A 5,320-nucleotide genomic window follows, 5' to 3' on the forward strand; every position below is an offset into this window, starting at 1 on the left:
GACCTGCATGTCCTTGGTGGAGTGGGAGGGGGAGTTGAAGGGACCCCACCACCAAGGATATATTTCCTTCCCCTCCCCTATCAGCATTCCGTAAAGACCACTCCCTCCGTGGCTCCCTCGTCAGATCCACACCCCCCACCAACCCAACCTCCACTCCCGGCACCTTCCCCTGCAACCGCAGGAGGTGCGAGACTTGCGCCCACACCTTCCCCCTCACCTCCCTCCAAGGCCCCAAACGAAACTTCCATATCCACCACAGATTCACCTGCACCTCCACACACATCATCTATTGCATCCTCTGCACCCGGTGTGGCCTCCTCTATATTGGGGAGACAGGCCGCCTACTTGCAGAGCGTTTCAGAGAACACCTCTGGGACACCCGGACCAACCAACCCAACCACCCTGTGGCTCAACACTTCAACTCCCCCTTCCACTCCACCAAGGATACATCGCCAGACCACAACAACACGATGGTTGGAGGAAGAGCGCCTCATCTTCCATCGAGGAACCCTCCAACCACAAAGGATGAACTCGGATTTCACCAGTTTCCTCATTTCCCCTCCCCCCACCTTGTCTCAGTCAAATCCATCGAACTCAGCACCGCCTTCCTAACCTGCAATCTTCTTCCTGACCTCTCCGCCCTCACCCCAGTCTGACCTATTACCCTCACCTTGACCTCTTTCCACCTATCGCATTTCCGACGCCCCTCCCCCAAGTCCCTCCTCCCTACCTTTTATCTTAGCCTGCTGGACAAACTTTCCTCATTCCTGAAGAAGGGCTTATGCCCAAAACGTCGATTCTCCTGTTCCCTGGATGCTGCCTGACCTGCTGCGCTTTTCCAGCTACACATTTTCAGCAATGTTCTTGATGCAATATTAAGGGAGTACAGAGCTCTCTGAAGTGTGAACCTTTAGTTATCATGTTGAAACGAGTTCCCTGCTGTAGAGATTCTACTAAAATCAGCTAGGTAGACATCTTGGAATATGTGTTCCCGGATTGGGGCTGTTAGTCTTGTCCAAACAGGGAACCCTGTCTGACAGATATAAACAGGAATGTCAGGGGTTCTGCTCACTGAGAGCTGGCATGAGAAAGCTAGTATATCAAGTACTACAAACATGGAGTCATAGAGTCATAGAGATGTACAGCATGGAAACAGACCCTTTGGTCCAACCTGTCCACACCGACCAAATATCCCAACCCAATCTAGCCCCATCTGCCAGCCTCCATATCCCTCCAAACCCTTCCTATTCATATACCCATCCAAATGCCTCTTAAATGTTGTAATTTCTCCAGCCTCCACCACATCCTCTGGCAGCTCATTCCATACATGTACCTACATGTAAATAAAGGGGAGCTTTGTGAGAGGATATGACCTCTATAGAATTGTTTTACCTGCCCTCTCTTAGGTAGAGGTAAATTACCCAGTGGAAGAACAGTAGAGAAGAGGGAGAATTCTTCCTTGTACCTGGACCAAAATGTATCATTGTCAAGAATTTAAATCAAGTTGTAATTTATTTGAGTTAATAAGGCCAAAATTAACATAATGTTTCTCAAAGATTTCTTATTGAAATGGACAGTGAAGGGGGGGCTGCAATATCACTGAATGTATTGAGTCTCTGACTCGAGAAAGACATACACTGTCTAATAGCTGCTCTTTCTGTTTTAAATAGAATCTCTGAAGACCTCCGAATTATTGAGCTGAAAACTACATACAGCCTTTTTCCTTTATTAATCAGGAGAGAATGCATCAGACTCCAAAGCTAGTATGTTGTGTAGTGAAAGTCTTGGTGACCTATTTAGTTCCTTGTAAATGAGAGTCACTGTTCATTCACTATAAATAACATCTTTTTTTGGTCAACCTTTGTCTAAAAGTTATATATACCTATTAAATATATATTGACAATGTTACTCTTCTATACTGCCCTAACCCCTAATAAATGTATTGAATGCAGCATGTGAAAGACACACTGTATTAACTTACGTTGTAAACGTACCCACTACACTCAAGGCTGTTAATGAGTTCTCAATTGTTATCACTTCTGGACTATAAACTTTGAATTATATCTCTGGTGTATTAAGTCGTATATAATTTGTTTCCCTTTGTCTTACTCAAGTTGCAAGGGAAGCCTTTATGTCAAAGGGACCCAATACAAAGGGATGAACTTTGTGTTATCTGCTTAAAACTTACCAGCTGGTGGATTGCATTCAGTTTTGAGGGAGCACCTCAGGAAGGAGACATTGGCCTTGCAGGGGCTGCAGTGCAGATTCACAGTTGTGGTAGTGTCCCTACTTCTTGGACAATAGATCTGGGTCAAGTCCCACCCACTCCAGAGATATGTCTGAACAAATGGATTGAAACTATCGAGAACGGACATAAAGAGAGTTAAACTCTGAGGAAAGGTTTGCGGCTTTTGGAATATTGACTGAAAAGTGAAATATCAAGTCAACATAAAGTGACAAATATTCACTGGTGCATAACATGTGTAAAAAGGCTCAACAGAATGATCCATAGATAAAACCGTCAAAGTAAGGTTGCGACTACAGGTCACAAATTCATTACAGAACAGACAGAGGCCATTCAGACCATCACATCTGCACTGGCTCTCTTTACTGATTTAACTTAAAGTTAATCTACTTTTCCCTGTAGCTCTGCAAATTGTTTCTATCTATAAATAACATAGAAAAGTACAGTATAGAACAGGCCCTTTGGCCCACGATGTTGTGCCGAGGATTAAACCTAATCCAAAATAAAATAATCTAACGTAATCACCCCTCAATTCACTGCTATCCATGTGCATGTCCAGCAGTTGTTTAAAGTTACTTAATGACTCTGCTTCCACCACCACTGCTGGCAATGCATTCCATGCGTTCACAGCTCTCTGCGAAAAGAACCTACTTCTGTTGTCTCTGCTATACCTTCCTCCTAACACCTTAAAACTATGAGCCCTTGTGGCAGTCAATCCTGCCCTGGGGAAAAGTCTCAGGCTCTTTGGGCGGCACGGTAGCACAGTGGTTAGCACTGCTGCTTCACAGCGCCAGAGACCCGGGTTCAATTCCTGCCTCGGGCGACTCTCTGTGTGGAGTTTGCACATTCTACCCCTGTGGTCGGTGTGGACTTGTTGGGCCGAAGGGCCTGTTTCCACACTGTAAGTAATCTAATCTATCAACTCTATCCATGCCTCTCATTATCTTGTACACCTCGATCAGGTCACCTCTCTTCCTCCTTCTCTCCAGAGAGAAAAGTCCAAGCTTAATCAACCTCTCTTCATAAGATAAGCCCTCCAGTCACGGCAGCATATCGGTAAACCTTCTTTGCACCCTCTCCAAAGCCACTGTATCTTTTCTATAAGAGGGCGACCAGAACTGGACACAATATTCCAAGTGCGGTCTCACCAGGGTTTTATAGATTTGCAGCAAAACCTTGCAGCTCTTAAATATGATCCCCCTGTTAATGAAAGCTAAAACACCATATGGTTTCTTAACAACCCTATCCAATTGGGTGGCAACTTTAAGGGATCTATGTACTTGAATACCTCTGTTCCTCCACACTGTCAAGAATCCTGTCTTTAATTGTATATTCAGCATTCAAGTTATTCCTTCCAAAATGCATCATTTCGCACTTATCCAACTGCTATTTCTCAGCCCAGCTCTGCATCCTGTCAATGTTGTACTGCAGCCTACAAAACCCCTCAATACTATCAACGGCATGTCCAACCCTTGTGTCATCGGCAAATTCACCAACCCACCCCTCAACTTTCTCATCCAAGTCATTTATAAAAACTACAAAGAGCAGAGGCCCAGGAACAAATCCCTGCGGGTCACCACTCACCACCGACCTCCAGGCAGAATGCTTTCCATCTACAACCACTCTCTGCCTTTTGTCAGCCAACCAATTCTGAATCCAGATAGCCAAATCTCCCTGTATCCCATATGTCCTGACTTCATGAATGAGCTTACCATGGGGACCCTTAAGAAATGCCTTGCTGAAGTCCATAGACACCACATCCACTGCCTGAACTTTATCAACCTGTCTCGTCCCCTCCTCAAAGAACTCAATATAATTTGTGAGGCATGACCTGCCCCTCACAAAGCCATGCTGACTGCCTTTAAGCAAAGATCTTCACTACCAGCTTAGCAACCTCCTTTCTCGCTTCCCGGATAAATCTGGTCTGGTCTTCAGCTCTTATCAATTTTAATGTTTGCCAAAATTTCTGGCACATCAACTTCCTCTATCTCGATCTGTTCAAGTCTGTTACCCTCATTCACAACAAGGCTGCATTTGGTCGAGAGTGGCATCAAGGGGCCCCAGCAAAACTGGAATCAATTGGTATCAGGGAGCAAACTCTCCAGTGGTTGGAGTCATACTTGACACATACGAAGATGGTTGTGGTTATTGGAAGACAGTCATCTAAGCTCCAGGACATCTCTGCAGGAGTTCCTTAGGGTAGTGTCCTACGCCCAATCATCTTCAGCTGCTTCATCATTATAAGGTCAAAAGTGGGGATGTTCGCTAATGATTGCACAATGTTCAGCACCAATGGCAACTCCTCAGATACTGAAGCAGTCTATGTTCAAATGCAACAAGATCTGGACAATACCTAGACTTAGGCTGAGAAGTGGCAAGTAACACTCATGTCACACAAATGCGAGGTTCTGACTATTACCATGCTATGACAATCTAAATATTACCCCATGACATTCAATGGTGTTATCATCACTGAATCTCCCACTTTCTCTATCCTGGGGCTTATCATTGAACAGAAACTCAACTCACCACATAAACACAGTGGCTACAAGAGCAGGTCAGAGGCTAAGAATACTGCACCGAGTACCTCACCTCCCGGTTCCCCAAAGCCCGTCCACCATCTACAAGGCACAAGTCAGGAGTGTGATGGGTGCAGCTTTAACAACACGCAAGGCGTTTGATACTATCCATAATCAAACACCCCCATCACATTCAGTAGCAGCAATGTGTACTATCTACAAGATGCACTGCAGAAATTCACCAAAGTTTCTTAGACATCACCTTCCAAACCCATGACCAAGAACAAGAATAATGACCAAGGATATGGGAACACCACCAACTACAATTTTGCCTTTAAGCTACTCACCATCCTGACTTGGAAATATATCTCCATTCCTTCACTGTTTCTGGATCAAAATCCTAGAATTCCATCCTGAAGGGCATTGTGGGTCAACCCCACAGCAGGTGGACTGCAGCAGTTCAAGAAGACAGCTCACCCCCACCTTCTCAAGGGCAACTAGGGACAGGCAATAAATGCTGGGCCTCAGTCAGCGACACCCACATCCCATAAGTGAA

At 45.1% G+C, this 5,320-nt stretch overlaps 1 protein-coding gene across 6 annotated transcripts in view; it reads left to right on the forward strand.

Moving 5' to 3' along the window:
• LOC122548151 (VIP peptides-like) overlaps window positions 1-2,063 on the forward strand; it is a 19,401-nt gene extending 17,338 nt beyond the window's left edge. For all 6 annotated transcript variants that reach the window (XM_043686705.1, XM_043686707.1, XM_043686704.1 and 3 more), the window contains one exon: window positions 1,671-2,063. The gene's annotated coding sequence lies outside the window, so the exon portion shown is untranslated. The remainder of the gene's footprint in view (window positions 1-1,670) is intronic.
• The last annotated feature ends 3,257 nt before the right edge of the window (window positions 2,064-5,320 follow it).

The sequence above is a fragment of the Chiloscyllium plagiosum genome, unplaced genomic scaffold (assembly GCF_004010195.1).
Source record: "Chiloscyllium plagiosum isolate BGI_BamShark_2017 unplaced genomic scaffold, ASM401019v2 scaf_12261, whole genome shotgun sequence".
Lineage (NCBI taxonomy): Eukaryota > Metazoa > Chordata > Chondrichthyes > Orectolobiformes > Hemiscylliidae > Chiloscyllium > Chiloscyllium plagiosum.